The 20,399-nt window shown below is 43.9% G+C and overlaps 1 long non-coding RNA gene across 1 annotated transcript in view; it reads right to left on the reverse strand.

The window, feature by feature from the left end:
• Positions 1–773: 773 nt before the first annotated feature.
• The window catches only part of LOC142577794 (uncharacterized), a 104,630-nt gene continuing 85,004 nt past the window's right edge, over positions 774–20,399 (reverse strand). The window contains exon 4 of the long non-coding RNA XR_012827065.1: positions 774–898. This is a non-coding gene — a long non-coding RNA (uncharacterized LOC142577794). The remainder of the gene's footprint in view (positions 899–20,399) is intronic.

The raw sequence follows: 20,399 nt of genomic DNA on the forward strand, positions 1-20,399 counted from the left end.
ATAAATAAACAAATAAAAGGAACAAAATTGTACACACGCCGTTATTTGTAAAGCACTAAAATACTCGCTTCGCTAAATTTCTACAACTGTGTTGGATCGTTAGGTTTTTGTACCGAATTTGGTGCTTTCTTTTTCAGCTTCCTTCACACAGAACATCCCATCTAGCGATGCCCTAAAGATAGCTGGTAAATTAAGCTCGCCAAAGTACAGCAAGAAATTTGCCTTCTTCATATCTGGTTAGAGCGCAAAAAGAATATCAACACCAGTTAGATAATTTGTGCCGGATCGACAGTGGCTCTGCAGGGAAGTAACCGCCACATTCAGCCTACAGAGCCGAATCTAGCCGTTTTTATCTCGCTGCATAGAAAGTTTCTCTCGTTAAACAAGTGCATAATGCAATACTATGAAATATAAACCATGTACACGGTGTACAAACGGTGTCCCTCAAAAAACAATGTTGTTTGTAGAAAAGCAGTGTGTCAAATTATTTTTTTTTCCGATTTCCTTCTTCACTTTTACGTTATGCTTAATCGGTTACCCTCTACTCATCCACCTTGAGCTTACACTTTCACCACATTACAAGAAATAACAATTGCTAAAGACACTATTAAGTAGGAATGTGTGGATACCTTAACTTTCAAATAATAATTCACGAAGCTACTATTCGAAATGACCAAATATTTGTTTAGGTTCGAATATAAATGATAAGCATATACCTATAGGTGGCCAAGAACAAAAATACTCACCCAAATGGGGACTACCCTGAAATATTGTGCTGCAGGAGAGCCGTGAATATTCCAGACACCAGCTACTGAGCGATTGCTTGTAACGACTACTAAATTTCCAGTAATTCATTACGAATGTCTCTCTTTCGTTGGGCCCCCTACAACTTTCTTGTCTGGAAAAACCCAAAACACTTGATTATTTCATCGGGATCGCTCTCGACGGCGCTGCAGTATGAAACTGTTCTCCTTCAATAAGCACGCAACAATCCATGTGCATGCGGTAATATGTCGGTTCCTCGCTTCATTATTGTCAATGTCAGGGGGCACCACTATATAAGAAAAGGCAGTTCTTCATAATTTACAAGATCTTCCGTTGATTGAACATAGAAAACGCTTCCTCTTTTTTTTGTTTCCATGTTGTTCTTTTTCACGAGAGGACACACGCTAACTTGACATTTCATTTTGTTTTAAAATAGGAAAAATGAAAGGCCGTAGTTTTGATAAAAAAACAACATTTTTCTTTTCAAATATTCGTACTGAATTCCATCCGGAGATTATACGATCTAAGCGCCGGTACTTTTATTGGTAGCAAGACATGCAGTTACGACAAAGAACAAAAAGTAATAATTTCGTGTCTCGTCTGGCATTGCATTACTTCATTATCAAGCAACGTTGATTACTATCCGAAAAAGTAGGAAGACCGTATACGATCGCATATCACCAAATTACCCCATGTTATCGAGAGCTGGTTTACTCAAGAAGATAGAGTGAAGATATAATGGGAATGAAACTCTGTCGACAAAACTAGTGATTTTATGGAAATCTTTGATAACTTTTCTAAGACGTGTGTTGCTTAAGCTACCTAAGATATCACTACTAAATAGTTAGATTGCCAAATTGATTTTCAAGTCAGTTAGAAGAATAGAAGATAAAGCTAAAGAAGTGTGAGAATGTAATCTGTGAAAAAAGTAGTTTATGGAAACATCTTCAGTTACCAGACATTTCAATTCCGCTTTCTCATGTTGAGCTGTTTTCGTTCGTATCGTATATAGATCTGCAGCAGCTGCTGCTAGAAAGTTGGCCCGGTACGCCTTGAAATAACGACTACCTGCCCTCAGTTTCAATACACATGTGCCAGCTAACCTTAATTCTTTATCGGAAATGAAACAAGTACAAAATAGAGGACGGGATAGAGGAAACATAGAGGACAGGATAGGCATTGTGCCGTTATTCGTGCTCTTTTTGTACATCCTCTAGAGGTGTGTTTTGCAGTAACCACTAATCGAACCGAACTATCTCAAAGGTCTGTTTATTATGTTCATAGAATATATGGTCTCCTAATACTTCATGATTCGTTCCCTCTTTTATGCAAAGTTATTGTTGAGATCATGGACTCATGCATCCGAATATATATATATATATATATATATATATATATATATATATATATATATGTGTGTGTGTGTGTGTGTGTGTGTGTGTGTGTAAGACGATGGGCGTGCCGAGCGACTCTCGCGTTTAAGTAACCATTACAATTGGCACGTAGGCTTGCGCTACTGTAGACAATACGCGAACCACCGTGGTCGCTAAGCGGCGATGGTGTTGCGTTGCCAATGACGAGGTCGCGGACGGAAATCGTGGCCGTGGCGGCCGCATTTGGATGAGGGCGAAATGCAAAAATGTCCATGGCCTGTACGGGGGGGGGGGGGGAGGTGGGGCATGTTAATGATGCCCTTTGGTGATCAAAATGATTCCGAAGTCCCGCACTACGCAGTGCCTCATAATTAAATGCAGTTTTGACACGTAAAACCCGAGAATTCAATTCAATTTATTTCCGTGCGTACACATTATGCTATCACTTTTATTATAAGCTCTATAACATGATTTTATGCATTTGCATATAGACGCTAATAGCTTTGTTCGTGAGAACATATGATACCGTAAAAATGTTTTGCCACACTCCACATCCTATAGTCATTCTGCAGAAGGAATATAAGAAAATAGACGGAGCTTGATATTCATTGCAGGAATTTCTCGATGGCACCGTGCCGTATTTTCTGGACTATATCCTACACCTTGTCTATAGTCTGCAGCGGCCTCTTAGGACCTAAAATAAGTTGTTTTAGACTGCAGCTCACAGATTCCTCAACATCGAAGCATATCTTAACGATACAGTTGCTCCAGCTCTACATCCCAAGGCCTCTGAACCTCTCGTACAACGCATGGAGTCTAACAGTCTCAATACAAGTCAACTTAAGCTTGGAACAGTGGACCGCACAACTAAGTGAGGACGTTGGCGCTAAACGAAAGAGGTGCGGACGGATCTCTCAATCGACGAGATGGATAGCCAAATGGCGCACTTCACAAAACCTGGACAATCCCTACTCAACCGATGGAGGGCTCAGACACACAACTGTAGGCTGAGAAAGAAAATTGCCGAAACCAATCGAGCCATAGAAGAGCTCTGCAAAACCATCTATAAGCAACAGTGGGATGAGGTTTGCAACTCTATAGATGGCCGAATGAGAAAAGAAGGAACCTGGAATCTACGGAAGCACCCACTAGACTAAACCAACACAAAACCGAATCAACGCAACACGTTAAGTAAGATCCCGCGCGTGGCACAGAATGACTCTTCCAAGCCAGAAGTTATTACACAGCTAGTGAATACGTACCTATCCGTCGAGGACACGCAGCAGTCACCCCGTCCTCGATTGGAATATGTGGAAACAGGCAACCCAACTTGAGATGCTGAGTTGAGAGTAAGAGAGGTCAGGGCAGCTTTACATGTCCTCAACAGAAGATCTGCCCCTGTTCTCGATTGGATAACAAGCAAGATGATTCGCAGTCAGGATGACGAATCCATAGAGTACATGACACAACTAATTAATGAGACGTGGAAGAGCGGTGAGATTCCTGGCGTATGGAAGACGGCCCACACCATTTTAATCCCAAAACCGGGCAAGCCCCTTGGCTTCGAGAATCTATGACCGACCCCACTCACATCGTGCGTGGGAAAGGTTGCGAACATGCAATACTGAATCGGTTAGCTCGGTACCTGGAAGAGCACGAGGTTTAACTTCACACGATGATCGCTTCAGGCCTGGTCTATTTACGTAAGATGCCATGCTCCTACTCAAGAATCAAATAATCAGTCACAAGACTAGGGATACGACAACAATAGTGGGAATAGACATGGAGAAAGCCTTTGATACTGTCCTCCATAAGTTTATTCTCAAACCCATTCCAAACTTCGTTCTCGTTAGTCACTTTCATCAATATGTCGAAGCCTTTCTCAGTGGAAGGATGGCAACGCTCAAGGCTGAGGACGTGTAATAAAGCTAGGTAACCGAGGAACACCCCAAGCAGCGGTCATCTCGGCCACTCTTTTCAATATTGCCATGATAGATTTCGCCAGAAGACTCGAAGACATCGAAGGCACAGAATACATTATATAAGCGGATGACGTCACGATATGGTATACTAGAGGCAGCGACGGAGAAATAAAACAAAGATTACAAGACGCCGTAAACGTCATTGAAGAGTACTTCATCTCAATGGGACTCCGATGCTCACCCAAGAAATCGAAGCTGCTACTATACCGACCTAAGAGACAAGGCCGCAATCCCATGGGGTGGCTTCGTCCTGGGGAGAAGGACATAGCGCTCTATACCAGAAGCGGTAGCGTCATCCCAAGGCTGGACTTCATTCGGGTCCTGGTCTCGGTTATAGTAGCCAATGGGTCCAATAATCAAACCATTCTACATATCGCTAACAAGCTGGACCACGCAATCAGGCTCTTCAAAAAAGTAACTAAACACTAAAATGAGCTTGGAGGAGACTACGTCATCAGACTAGTTCACGCCTTTGTGCTATGTCACTTCGCCTACGTAGCAGCCATGCACGAGTGACAGAGATCTGAAAGATACAAACCCAATGCATTGTTAAAGTATGTAATCAAGGTATCTCTTGGCCTCCCTATGTACACGGAAACTCAAAGACTCATGCAACTAATGCTGCACAATACACCTGAGGAAATAGCCGAGGCACAAGGAAAGGCCCAGCTCATTATACTCTCCACCGTGTGATCAGAAAGACACATCCTCAAACCGAACGGTATACCAATTAGCGCCCTACATAGTAAGCATAGATAAATTACCGAAGATCTGCGGAAGAACATTACAGTCATGCCTGTTCCAAGGAATGATCACCCCATTCATAATGTGGGCAGAAGGCAAGCCAGAGCGAAAGCCCTACTAGAGAAAGCTAAAAATCAGGCTGAAGAATGCTCGTTCGTCGACGCGGCTTTCCTGTCCAATAGATGAGCCTTCACAGCGGTCCTTCTGAACAGCAAAGGTGAAGTCGTCCATTCGGCTTCCACGTACACCACACAACCAGAAATTGCAGAACACGTAGCCACCGCATGGGCACTTCTAGACTCAAAGAGATCCAGGATCAACAATGATTCTAGGGTAGCCGTTCGAGCATTTTTCCAAAGGAGTAATCCCTAGAGAGGCCCTGGAAATTTTCGGCGGAAAGGTCATCAAACCCGACATGATCATCTGGTTCCCTGCTCATATGGGGGAAATCGCGGGTGCTCCCGCGAACCTCAACGAATCTGCCCACAATGCAGCACAAGGACTTGTCAACCATGCAGCCACAACGTAAGGAGATGCCGAGGTTCCAGATTGCAGGGACCTCTACCTCACGTACAACGAGCTAACCAAGCACTTCTATCTAGGACGCAGGGTCTTCCCTCCTCCACACAGTCATTACGCTCCAGCTTTTTGCAAACTAGGACCTATTCGAACCCACTTCTAATCAACAAAATTTATCCAGAGTTCTCTACACCTACAACATGCGATAAATGTAACGACACCACAGGTCTTACTCGTATGCTCTGACGTTGCTCCGCGTTACGCAGCGACAAGGACAACATTGAAGAGCAGTGGAACGCAGCTCTGCATTGGCTCAAATTCGAAGAACAGCTATGGGCAGTCCAAGGGGGCCCGCGAAGCGGCCGAAAGACTTGGCGTTCGGGTCCCAACGTGGGAGCGGCCCAGGTCGCGCTGGGAAACTAGTGCGGCCTAATGGACCACAATAAAGTTTTTACCGTCCATCCATACTGAGTTCATTAAAGTTCTACGTCCTAAAGCTACTAGAATTAAATTATTCTCTCAAATGGAACAAATGTATGTTTAACGGGCGTGCCATAAAAGCATTTCTTTGTTTTACATCTATTACAAATTAAACGTTACACATGTTCTTGGTTTAAAGGTCTCACAACGATCCCACAACCTTCGCACGCGAAGGTTGTGGGATGGTTTTTCGCCTGCGGCAAGTTGTTTTTTTCATCCATTTTATTCCCGTAATTTATCGTTTGTTTATTTCATTTATTAGGCACAAGTAATTTCCCCTATGTTCTTCTTGGTATCAGTATTTGTTGGCTTCTTATGACATGACTAATAAAAAATCAGGCCCCCTTTCTTTTCCTCTCTCTCTCTTTCTCTCTCTCTCTATATATATATATATATATATATATATATATTCGCTATTATGACATATGAAAACTCGAATTACTTTTGCTGCTTTCATATTGCTTACCCTTTTTTCCCATTGACACGTGATACTATGCAGAACACGCCAGAAATTTTCTCAGAACACGCTGATATGTGCTCTTCTCATGAGCAAACTAAACGCGAGCATTTCATCTTTGCGGTGGATGTAGAAAAATAGCACTCATCTTTGGAAGGAAGCGCACCGATGGTTTAAAACTACGTCCACAATCTATCAAAGACGATTCAAAGTGCTTAGCGATTACTGTTAACGCCTAAATGAGCAAGGAAGCCTTCTGTGTTATTATTAAAAGTAAAATTTGTAGATTGTGCATGTGCTGAGAAAAAACGTTTGCAGCATTTCTTTCTTCAACTCTTGAAGAAAGCGAGTCAGCGAGACGAACTTTGCGAGCTCACACGTTTTGTGTCGGACACTCAAACAGCGATGATAAGCGAATGATCGATGCCCGTAAACGAAGGCAGACATGCTGGCCATTACGTGTTGGCAGGCAATCATGCGTGATGAAAGGAGACAGCGATGACTACAAAATAACCTATAGAAAGTATCGTATGCATAAAATTTGAAAGTAGGTCTCTTATCTCAAAGATTATTTTTGGTATTCTTGATGCCTGCGGTGGTTCAAACAAAAATACAAAAAGTAGTTAGTGTTCTTCTTATGAGATAGCTAAAACAAGGAATCAATGAGAAAGTAAAGAGGGGGTTGATGTGCATTTGCCGTCGGAGCTCGTTTGGCACCCATTCATTTCCGTCCATCAAAGTAACACGGGCAGATAAGTCTCTCATTTGCGCGGCACGTTCAGCCTAACGCTTCTATTTTTCAGTGCAGCAGAGTTGCAGTGCTTCTGCATTGCTCTCCCACATTGCCATCTACGCGAAGGAAACTTTTAAAGCACCGAGAAAAGACTGTTTAGAACTGGAAAGCGTTTAAGATAATATACGTACGATCAGTATTTCTTTAGGCTTTGTATTGTTCGTTGTGTACAAGTGCAATCACTGTGTAAGTGTGCCTAAGAATATTATATTGAGGATTAATGCTGTGGTATTCTGCAGTCTACTTCGCGAAACCGTAAAAGATATACGAAAAAATGAAGCAAGCAGGCTAGAAATGCTCATAGGCAAACTGCGACTATTAGAGCTTCATTTATTTCAATATGATGAACTAAATGCGATTTCTTCGCAAGTAAGCATCTTTCTTCGCAATTTTAAAATGTGTAGTGCATGATGTGCTCCATTTTCTGGCCTGATACTGGCTGATAAGCAATTCTTTAGTAGTTTCCTGCGTTGGATGTGGTGTTGTGTGCGCTATTTGAGTTGTCTTTTATGTGACTTTCACTTTGGCTTCACCTCGTCTTCACTAGGTGAATGAAAAACATCAAGCTGTGTGCTTACTTCATAATAATGACTACAAGTTGGCCATTGATACTCTTTACCAGCTTTCACTCATGTGCCCTTGCACTTTTTCTTCTGCAACCTGTCACACCAGAGCTGATTGGTAAGGCAACGTGTTGCAATAGATTTTCGAGTGCCGTAGATGATTTTATGTCCGTGATAAGGTAAGCGTAGTCAACATGGAGGGAAAGAATAAACCAGTGGCAAGCGGATAAAGCTGCATTCGGTGCACCTTAAAGAATACAGCGTACTTCGACACACATACAAGTCATAGCAAATGCGCATAACGTATCAGCGGAAAAATCACGATGCCACACTTCCGAGTGAACGGTTGAACTTGCATATCTTCTCACGCATGGATTTAAAGAGCGGAGACCAACGGAGCTGAAGGTGTCTTCCGACAGTGCGCTATAGTCGAGAGCACGCAAAAAAGGTGGGCGCACAACAAGAACGAACTCCTAAATTCATTTCTGGAATTTCAGAAGAAAATTTCGGAATTATTCATTGAAGCGGAAGTCCCCGACTTACGAAAAATCCGAGCGCTCCTAAGCACTCCTTATGAGTTGTGAATGCGAAAATAACAATATTCAAATGAATGCCACTGAAGGGTCTTTCGAGCTTGCGCTGCGATAAACGTTTTGGGGTTTTACTGCGGGGCATGTTAACGAGTTTTGCAATTAAATTGGTGGAGGTATGTTCTTTTGTAATGTTTCAACGTTAGCATGTTGGTTTTGCACCGGAATCATGTGAACGATGTTGCAGTGGAGCTGCTAGAACGTCCCTGGGTTTCTCTTAACGTCCGTAGCCTCGCCGAGCTGGGGCAGAAAAAGCTGAGAGAGAGTGGAACCAGAGTATAAATAAAGAAATGTGGTGTGACGTCACTGCTATCCGATAAAACCCCGCACGCTCGCTTCAACAGTCCTCTTTACTGCAGTGGAAAAAATTGTGCCTGGCTCAGCTATCGCAAACACCAGAGCCCAGCGGAGCTGGGGAAAGCCCAGCAAAAGTTAGATTGAGTGTGTGGTTTGGCACTACTATACTGGCCTTGGCCTAGCACCGCCGTTCTCTGGCGTTTGCCATAGCAGAACCATGCATAATTTTTTGCTCAGAAATCAAAGACGCCGCATGCCACCTACGCCCTGCGCGATAGAGGACAAGGAAGCAGCAGCGACCGCCAGCGCCGGCAGATGCTCGCAACAGCTAAGTCAATTGAACATGATAGAGAGATAGAGAGAGATAGAGATACGGACTGTCGATCGGTCACAGAGGAACTTGTCTTTAAGAGCATCAAACGCTTAACACCGTCTTTTTCGTGTGGTCGTGATGACATTCCACCTGCTTTGATTAATACGTACGGGTGCTTGCTTGTTTCAGTGCCTACTTTTAATTGGGCTTTAATGACGAACACATTCCCAAAGGCTTGGAAAACAACGCGGATCGTTCTCATCTTTAAGCCTGGGGTAATAACTGCTCCCATTAACAACAGGCATATTTTTCTCCTATGCGTGGCACCTAAATTATTCGAGTCAACTCTGCACTCAATAATTTCATCCTCTGTTGAAAATACAGGGATTCGTCAGCAGCATGGATCATATCGGGACGCTCCACAACTACCAACCTCATTAGCTTCATGATGCATGCCTCTCAAGCAGTGTATAAGAATGGACAGCTGGGTGTCATTTATTTTGACCTCAGTGAGGCGTTTGATGTCGTATTACACACAATACTCCTTGAATAGTTGAGAGAACTTGATTTGCACCACTCTGTCACAACGCTGATGGGAGGCTACATACAGGATTGGTACTGCTACGTTAGCATAAATGGTCAGTCATCAGAACTTTATGCGGTTACAAGTGGAGTTCCTGAAGGGTCTGTCCTGGGCTCTCTTCTTTTCCGGCTGTTTATTAACGACGTTTCGACACTCATTAAATACTCTTCATTTTTGCTATATGCTGATGACGCGAAACTTTTCAAAGCGGTAAAAATGTTAATGATAGTGCCGCTCTTCAGAAGGACATTGAAAATGTTGCTTCATGGTACGCTGAAAACAAGCTGGTCATAAATGCTTCAAAAACGAAGGTTGTAAACTTCTCGTGGAAGACTAACAGGACTTTCTTTCCCCATAGCGTAAAAAACGTTCTGGTGCCAAGAGCTCAGTGAACGAAGGACCTTGGAGTGTACTTCGATAGCACTCTCAGAACAGACGGAGCAGCGTGCATTTCGAACGTTCGGCATAGTATATCGGGTGACGAGATACTTCAAACAACCTTGGCCATTTGTAACTTTATATAAGAGCGTATGCCTTCCAGTCCTTGAGTACGCCGCCGTGGTTTGGGGCGGCACTTGTCGGTCAAATTGTGGACTCAGAAATGTGGAAAAAAGGTTCACACCTGTATTTAAACATCTATTTTGTCAGAAGCCTTCCATCCCACACAGCTAACCCAGGCATTCGAGTTACTACCCTTACTTGTAGATGCGACAAACCGGATGTTCTTTTTCTTCTCAAATTAATACATGGGAAAATCTGCTGCTTGCACTTGCATTCTAATGTGCGCTTTTACATTCCGCAGAAAGGCACAAGAAAACAGTGGTGCTTTGAGATTTCAGATTTTTGTGACTCTCTATATAGAGTGCTGGCGGTATATAACACCCATTCAAAGTGCCTGGATATCTTTATGACTAATTTTAATGTTGTCCTGAAAGGAGTTGCAGAGGAATTTCAATAACTGAACAAAAACTGTCATTTCTGATGAGTATTCAGTCATTCCGTAATCCTTTTTTTTTTGTTTCTCCACTGTTGCTTTGTATTCTCTTCGTGCACACATTTTATGCTCTGTTAAAATCTGTATTCGTGAAATTACTCTCTTTTTTATGTGTGCGCGTGTGTGTGTGGGTGTGTCAGCTCGCATTGTTCTTCCTGTGCACTGTTTTGTCGAGTGCGGCGGCACCAGGACCCTCGAGTCGTTCTTGGGCACTTTAATAAACACCTTTGAAAAGTTATTATTATTATTATTATTATTATTATTATTATTATTATTATTATTATTATTATTATTATTATTATTATTATTATTATTATTATTATTATTATTATTATTATTATTATTATTATTATTATTATTATATAGCTTCAAAATACATGTTCCCTTAAACAAAAGGAAAAGAAACGAAAGTGTGGGCTGGTGATTGTGACCTGAAGGGGCACAACGTCTGCCTACACCGCGGACGATTGAGCGCTTAATTGTTGATTGAGTTAAGTGGTTGTAGGCTACTGGTGGGATTAGCCTTGCAGTTGCTGCCACCAATTTCTCCACCGTAGCGACACCTAAACTAAATAAATCACATAAATCAGTCACAGACCTCACAATTACAGATAGTCACTCCTAAGGTCACCATGTGGAGGCCAAATCCGTGTCCTGAAGGTAATTTAAAAGAAGGCGAGAGACCTCCTTCCTACACAACTGGTTTCCGCGCGGGAAAACAATGTCCTGAAGAGAACTGTGAGGAACTCCTATCTTCTTGAGAGACCCGAATAACACACTCCTTTCCGCGTTATACCACGTGCAGCACATAAGGTAATGTTCTATGTCACCGCACACACCACGAACTGAACATAATCGAGACAACGCCAGGCCAGTCTTATACATCCACGCAGGGGTACGAGCAGAGCCCGTACGAATGCGGAGCAGTAAAGTGGCTTGGTTTCTTTTGAGGTCCTTGGTCACACATGGCTTGTGAGTTGAGCTCCACAAAGAACTGAAGTGGAACAACACCGCTTCCAATGGGTTCCCTCGCACATAGGTGTCATAGGCAACGAGATGGCGGACAGCCTCGCCCATAGAGCGCTGTCCGGGAATCCATCGAGAAAAGTGCCTCAAGAAAACAAGATTGAGCGTTTAGTATCAGTCTCGCTTCACATTTAATTTCCAATGGTCGCTCCGGCGGTCGCAGGATTCCATCAGTGCTTTATTTCTATATTGAAATGGCTGCTTGCATTCTTCTACCTATTTCTTTAGCACATCAATGCTTACAGTGCATTATTGCTAGTTATCTTTCGTATACGAGTATACACGCACGTGCGCACTTAGTAACAGAGTGCAATTATCACGCGCTCACCTGCTTTTCAGGTACTTCTCATTGGCTGAACTGATTCTATTCTCTCACCCACCTGTCCCGCCTATCACATTTTCCCAGATATAGTGATCATGCTTCTTAGAAGGCGCCTCGCCCTCAGATTAAGTATTGTGAAAGAGTTATATGGTACCTCCGCAAAGCTTTCTGGAATGTCGTTCTATGCAGTAATTGAACTATATTGTAAGGTGCATTTATGCGCGCGACGCCATATCGTTACTTGCTAACGCGGTATACGTTAGTCACCAAGGAATTTTTCCTAATCTCCGGCACGTAGAGAAGCAGCAGCTTTGCTATCATTGACGCCAAGGTGGTTGCATTGCATCAGTGCCTGCTTTTGATCGACATAATAGAGCGAACAATTGGGTGGCCGACAAAGCGGAGCCGTCAGAGAACAGAAAAATATCTTGTCATCTCTTGGTGCTGATGCCGCTAAGGCAGCGCTCAACGCACCCGAACTAGACACGTCAGCGGCAGAAAACAATCCAAAGAATGCTTTTCCCTGGGGCATCCTCCCTTCAGGCATCTATGTGAAATGCGGTGGCCGACGTATGACAAGTAGGTTAGTGTTGTGACCAGTCAGGGGGAGCGCAATGCCAGACTGCTTTGATCAGCGGGCGGACGTTATGCAACGAATCGGTTGAGCAGCGGCCTGTCTTTTCGCCAAGTTAGGTTCTGAGAATCATTGGTTATTCTCTTTCTTTGAAGAGAAAACAAAAAGAATTGCAGGCGAGATACAGAGGTGTGAAACGCTTGAAGATGAGGACTTCATTCAAGCTCAATCGCTAAAAGAGCGCACACATTTTAGGAAGTCATGGCATAGTCTACGCTTACAAAAAAAGCAAACTTGAGTGATTCGTTCAGCTCTGAACTCATTTAGTCCGACAGTAGCATTCTCCTGCAGTGAAGACCAAAATATTGTTTTCGTTGCTTGCGTTTTCCTCAAAATAATTGCGCTCACACACAACAGGAGAATTGTCTAGAAGAGTCGCTTATAATTGGTCGAAGAAGAGTAATGTATAACTTGAAGTAAGAATTTAATGAATCAAGAATTATTGGAAATATTGAACTATAGTAAAAATTTCCGTGAAGTTAGATAAAAGTGCTGTTCAGATAAATAAGTTTTAGCCTTAACCTCTTTGCCATTGTGCAACTTCCTTTTTATCTATACTATAGCATTGCGTGCTGGGGAATTCGAAATGACTGTACAGATTTTGGCACTCTGAAACTCCCTATGTCTAGTTTTATCTTGGGCAAATGTACAGCTTTATAAAACATTAGGTTCGCAGGTATAAATAGTTAGCCAAAGGCATATGAAATTTTTTTCAAGGTGTTAAAACATTTTATTATGTCGTAGGAATTTCGCGACTTGAGAATATTTCATTTCGACAATCATGTTTGATCATGTCTATTATGTTTTCTTTTGGTTGTCATCATGAGGAGATTGTCTTGTGGTCACTGTAGTAAGCTGCTGGAAGTTTTGCAAATTAAACAACCATGTTACCAAGCACCTGTTCATCCTATTTTCTGGCAGCATGGCACTTCAGATGACCTTTAGGTTAAGTTTGAAATTAAGTTGATTGTAAATCAATATTTGATAGGCAATGAGATAGGAGCAATGAGAACTCCTGCGGGGACGGTAGAGTATCCGTCTCCAATGCAAGAGGACCGTGATTCAAATCCCGGTGCCGCGCAATTCTCCTCCGGGAAATACAAAAAAAAACCGTGTGTTGAGAAAATTGCACAAACAGGCCTGGAGTGCGGCCTGATCCCGGTGACCAGAACCGGTAATGCACTCTCTCACCAGAGCAGGATTGGCCACCCTGGTGCAGTACTTGGCCACAACCTCCTATATGAATACAACAATCAAACCCCGGCCCTCAGTCCCCAGCAGCCGCGAAGCAACTGACCACGGCGGCGGTCAGATCTGTAACGCTGCAGAGGGTGCTAAGAATACCTGGCTCCGGACAGGCCGCCATTGGAATCTGAACCTGGCAACGTTTAACGTTAGAACGCTATCTAGTGAGGCGAGTCTAGCAGTGTTATTGGAGGAATTAGAGGGTAGTAAATGGGATATAATAGGGCTCAGTGAGGTTAGGAGGACAAAAGAAGCATATACAGTGCTAAAAAGCGGGCATGTACTGTGTTACCGGGGCTTAGCGGAGAGACGAGAACTAGGAGTCGGATTCCTGATTAATAAGGAAATAGCTGGTATCATACAGGAATTCTATAGCATTAACGAGAGGGTGGCAGGTCTTGTTGTGAAACTTAATAAGAGGTACAAATTGAAGGTGGTACAAGTCTATGCCCCTACATGCAGTCATGATGACCAGGAAGTCGAAAGCTTTTATGAAGACGTGGAATCGGCGATGGGTAAAGTCAAAACAAAATACACTATACTGATGGGCGACTTCAATGCCAAGGTAGGCAAGAAGCAGGCTGGAGACAAGTCAGTGGGGGAATATGGCATAGGCTCTAGGAATAGCAGAGGAGAATTATTAGCAGAGTTTGCAGAACAGAATAATATGCGGATAATGAACACCTTTTTCCGCAAGCGGGTTAGCCGAAAGTGGACGTGGAGGAGCCCGAATGGTGAGACTAGAAATGAAATCGACTTCATACTCTGCGCGAACCCTGGCATCATACAAGATGTAGACGTACTCGGCAAGGTACGCTGCAGTGACCATAGGATTGTAAGAACTCGAATTAGCCTAGACTTGAGGAGGGAACGGAATAAACTGGTACACAAGAAGTCAATCAATGAGTTAGCGGTAAGAGGGAAACTAGAGGAATTCCGGATCAAGCTACAGAACAGGTATTCGGCTTTAACTCAGGAAGAGGACCTTAGTGTTGAAGCAATGAACGACTATCTCATGGGAACCATTAAGGAGTGCGCAATAGAAGTCGGTGGTAACTCCGTTAGACAGGAAACCAGTAAGCTATCGCAGGAGACGAAAGATCTGATCAAGAAACGCCAATGTATGAAAGCCTCTAACCCTACAGCTAGAATAGAACTTGCAGAATTTTCTAAGTTAATCAACAAGCGTAAGACAGCGGACATCAGGAACTATAATATGGATAGAATTGAACAGGCTCTCAGGAACGGAGGAAGCCTAAAAACAGTGAAGAAGAAACTAGGAATAGGCAAGAATCAGATGTGGGCGTTAAGAGACAAAGCCGGCAATATCGTTACTAATATGGATGAGATAGTTCAAGTGGCTGAGGAGTTCTATAGAGATTTATACAGTACCAGTGGCACCCACGACGATAGTGGAAGAGAGAATAGCCTAGAGGAATTCGAAATCCCACAGGTAACGCCAGAAGAAGTAAAGAAAGCCTTAGGAGCTATGCAAAGGGGGAAGGCAGCTGGGGAGGATCAGGTAACAGCAGATTTGTTGAAGGATGGTGGTCAGATTGTTCTAGAGAAACTGGCCACCCTGTATACGCAATGCCTCATTAACTCGAGCGTACCGGAATCTTGGAAGAACGCTAACATAATCCTAATCCATAAGAAAGGGGACGCCACAGACTTGAAAAATTATAGACCGATCAGCTTACTGTCCGTTGCCTACAAAGTATTTACTAAGGTAATCGCAAATAGAATCAGGAACACCTTAGACTTCTGTCAACCAAAGGACCAGGCAGGATTCCGTAAAGGCTACTCAACAATAGACCATATTCACACTATCAATCAAGTGATAGAGAAATGTGCAGAATATAACCAACCGTTATATATAGCTTTCATTGATTACGAGAAAGCGTTTGATTCAGTCGAAACCTCAGCAGTCGTGGAGGCATTACGGAATCAGGGTGTAGATGAGCCATATGTAAAGATACTGGAAGATATCTATAGCGGCTCCACAGCCACCGTAGTCCTCCACAAAGAAAGTAACAAAATCCCTATAAAGAAAGGCGTCAGACAGGGAGATACGATATCTCCAATGCTATTCACAGCATGTTTACAGGAGGTATTCAGAGGCCTGGAGTGGGAAGAATTGGGGATAAAAGTTGATGGAGAATACCTTAGCAACTTGCGATTCGCTGATGATATTGCCTTGCTTAGTAACTCAGGAGACCAATTGCAATGCATGCTCACTGACCTGGAGAGGCAAAGCAGAAGGGTGGGTCTGAAAATTAATCTGCAGAAAACTAAAGTAATGTTTAACAGGCTCGGAAGAGAACAGCAGTTTACGATAGGTAGCGAAGCACTGAAGGGGTAAGGGACTACATCTACTTAGGGCAGGTAGTGACCACGGATCCGGATCATGAGACTGAAATAACCAGAAGAATAAGAATGGGCTGGGGTGCGTTTGGCAGGCATTCTCAAATCATGAACAGCAGGTTGCCACTATCCCTCAAAAGGAAAGTGTATAACAGCTGTGTGTTACCAGTACTCACATATGGGGCAGAAACCTGGAGACTTACGAAAAGGGTTCTGCTGAAATTGAGGACGACGCAACGAGCTATGGAAAGAAGAATGATGGGTGTGACGTTAAGGGATAAGAAAAGAGCAGATTGGGTGAGGCAACAAACGCGGGTAAACGACATCTTAGTTGAAATCAAGAAAAAGAAATGGGCATGGGCCAGACATGTAATGAGGAGGGAAGATAACCGATGGTCACTAAGGGTTACGGACTGGATTCCAAGGGAAGGGATGCGTAGCAGGGGGCGGCAGAAAGTTAGGTGGGCGGATGACATTAAGACGTTTGCAGGGACAACATGGCCACAATTAGTACATGACCGGGGTAGTTGGAGAAGTATGGGAGCGGCCTTTGCCCTGCAGTGGGCGTAACTAGGCTGATGATGATGATGATGATGAGATAGTTGCTGCGCCACAAGCTTCTGCGTTTCAGACACGTTGAGTACTCTCGAAGGTACCCGTTGGAGATCTGACGTCACATGCGGAATGAGACTTTCCACCTATTAGGTTAGACCAAAAAGCCCTTTTTTGTTGTTCTCAGTGCCCGTTTGCAGTACTGATATATCGAGCACTAGGTGGCTGATTGTTGTGTGATATACTCTGTAAAAATATGTGGCGTTGTCGTTAAGACGTTGTTGTTCACAGTTGACGCTTTTGACATTGTTTTCCAACAGATACCGCAACCTCCATTGTATTACCTCTACTGTGAAAGTAAGAAATCTTCAGTTGATAGTAATCGTTCCTTGTTTGTGCTCTCCCCCAGTCTTTGTCTGGTTTAGAGTTAAATTTTCCACTTCAAGAAAAGTACAATTCGTCGCAGCTATAGACGAGAGTCAGGCAACGGATTTCGGCTAGAAACCTTTGTGCTCCACCCCATACTTCCTGCTACGCCACTTCTGAGAAGCCCCTGGAATCCTGTTTCATGTGAGGGGGGCTGCAAAATATTTCGACTTGATTCGACTAATTCCTTGTGTTCTTCCAACAAGATATTGGGAGCGAGCATCGTCCAGCTCGAGCCTCGATGATCAAAACCAGCCGGTGTTGAGATCTGCAGAATCTCGAAGAGCTCAAGGCGTCTTCGACTGAAAACTTCTCCGCAGTGCTTTGTCGTAAAAAGGTCTTTATTCTCTATCTCTCTCTCCTTCCAACCTTCAGAACAGGCGGCGGAGAAACGTGACACACCGCTGTACACCACCAACCACGGCACCTTCAGACTTCACAAAGACGTCACAGACGTCACAAAGCTTCAGACGTTACCAAGATCTGGCGCGAATAACGATCGGCTACCAACGCTCTTCATAGCTCGGCTGCACGAGGACCTACAACTTCAACTGAGAAAGTTCGAGAAAGAAAACGGGTGAAAAAGCCAAAGAGAACTATTCGCTTTAAACCGAGAGAAAGATTCAAAGGGATCAAATTGGTTTATTGACGGCGTATATTTGTTGCGATGATGATGTTTATGTAGCGCTTGTTTTGATAAGGACGCATTGGGAATGTCAAAGCGGAAAAACCTGTGTGGGAATTGTGGGAAGCCGGTAACGTGGTAAAGCTAAAGGGGGATGAAAGCTTAGAAGAGCGTGTATTTGTGTACATGTATGCGTATGCGCGTGTGTATGTGTGTAATATAGTGCAACTGGCGGTGGTCTGCTCCCGCCGTCAGATTTACTTCGCTCCTCGAATATGCAGGACGCATCGAGTGAAGTCCTGAAGAACACTTTGCAATGTGGTGAACGCGGTTTAACTCATGAATGCAGAACTCTAAAGAGGTGCGACGTAATTCTAAGGCATTTCTCTCCCATTTACTGCTAAATCGCTTCTATTTTCTTTTATTTTGCAAAGAACAAAGTCGATGATGCAGTAGTACAGATGGATATACGTATGTATCAACTTGTTACACACGTGCTGTCCTGTGTTAAGCTATACCGGGCGACGACGTAAATTCAGTGAAATTGGGGTCTGCTGGAAGCCTCGAGAAGAACCTCGAGTAATGTTTAAGCCAAGCATTTTATGTTATTAATTATACTAAACAAGCATAATAAGTTGTGCAAATGAAACATTAAAGTAGCTGTAACAGTTCACACAACCAACAATTGTAAGTATGCGCGATCCTGACCAGGCAGAACCAGAAGTAGATCTCATATTATCTTACTTTCCTTTTCCGTAATCATGTCTTGCAAATTTATTGTAAATGAAAGGTGGCGGGCGAGAACTTCAATTTATTTTTCATTACTGTCTGTTGAACATCTTAACCATCTACCGAAAACTAAGGGAAGCTTTAGCCCTTTACGCAACAGTGAATGTTACAACGAATTTTTTTTTCTCTGGCAAAAAAATAAAATAAAGAGGAAACAATAAAAAGCATGATTTTTCTATTACAGCTAGCGTATTTCTTCTTTTCTTCTTTGTGGCTGATCAGCGTACTCCTGTTTGTTGCCTATTTTTGGCCACAGTGCGCCTGCAGGTATCCAGAAGGCACGCCACTCAGGCCGCAGTGAACGCGCAGATATTTGGCTCCCCCCTTTCAGTGCTGCCAGTCCAACCGAATGTTGTTCTCTTACGTCTTCAGGCAAACATGGTGAGTCACATTAGAGAGCCTCCTCTGGTGTCGCCCACCGCACCCGCATGCCAACTGTGCGTATGTATTGTTGCGCCGGGGGGTCCTTCAGAGCGGGGGGGGGGGGGGTGCCCCACCAGCGACATGCATTTGTCACGGTTGTTGTTCATGCCTCATTATTCATTTCGCTTCAAGACATCAACGGCGCCCTCCTGAATGTCACAAAAAGGGCACTAATCGACGACAGGCTCTTTGCCAAAGACTCCCGGTGAAATTAACGGCAGGTTCACGGTTTGCCATGCAGTTGCCTCGCAGTGTGCCCCGTTGGAGACAGGTGTGCCACGGTGGAGCACCACGAGCAGCACGCAGAAGACGAGTAAGGGGCGATAGAGGTGGTGAACGATTCGGCGTTTGTGATTGGCCAGCGAATTCCCTCAATGAGGGAAAGAGGAAAGAAACAGGAATAAAAAGTGGATACGGATGGCTGTGAAAGAGAAGAGACACGCGGACATGCAAAACATGGCATGTAGTGTGCTTCAATAGTTGGAATCGTGTTGTAAAACGGAACCATATACTTTTTTTAATACAATCTTTTTTCATTCTCTTCAACGTTGGTCGGAACGCTTCTTTCTCCCGGAATCTGGCACGGCACCATCCATGGAACCTTCATTGGATGCACGGACCCCCGACTCCGCAACAGTGGCTGGCAGCTTATGGAATTGGTTGGCGTCGGCTACATCGGTGTGCTGAGTGCTACGTGCTTGCTTTTTTTTTTCGCCAGACTCATTAGCGCAGAAAGTCGGTGATGATGTTTGGTGTTATTAGTGATTTTGTCTCACAGACCGAGAATTGAGTGTCCCGTGGGCTAAATTACTAGTGGGGAAGAAACACTGGGTGCACTTTGGGCAGGGAGAAGTTGCAAATCCCAGAACTCCAGTTGTGAGCAGATTGGCATTTCGGTTGACCCTGCGAAAGGAAAAGGGCAACAATTAGAGTTTCGCAGAATAAGGAGAGGAGTATGGAGGAGACCAGTGAGGCCAGGAAAATTTCGTAAAAAAGGAGCGATGAGAAATTCTGCAATCTCGTGATGGTAGCGATAAGCACGGACTAGCTAGTGCCTAATGTTCGCTGTTCATGTCGCCAGAACTTTCTCTAGTGCAGGAAAGCAGATGCTAAGAGAGTACGGGTTTTTTCTAGTAAGCAATGTTTTGAAAGTTCGCTATGGAGAAATTTGAAGCGCAGGACCTACTTCTAATTTTCGAGGAGTTCGGCATTGCCACCGGCCCCGCAAAAACGAAAGACAAAGTTCTCGATGTCATGAAGGCAGAAGAAGTGGCGGTCGAGGAAGCTAACGAGACTTGAGAAACCATTCTTGAAAGAAAAGAAAAGAGTGCAAGAGGCACGAGCGTGAAGAGGACGAAAAGTGCAAACGAGAAGCAGAGGAGTACGAGAGGCGCGAGCAGGAGGCAGCGCAACGGCACGCTCTTAGGATGGCACAGCTTGAGCACAAAAGTCAGATACTTAGATGGCTGATAGCGCGACGCCAGCTCCACACTTTCGAGGCAGTTGATATAGTTAATCTCCTCCCCCGGCACGCTTCAGG

This window comes from Dermacentor variabilis, chromosome 4, assembly GCF_050947875.1.
Source record: "Dermacentor variabilis isolate Ectoservices chromosome 4, ASM5094787v1, whole genome shotgun sequence".
NCBI lineage: Eukaryota > Metazoa > Arthropoda > Arachnida > Ixodida > Ixodidae > Dermacentor > Dermacentor variabilis.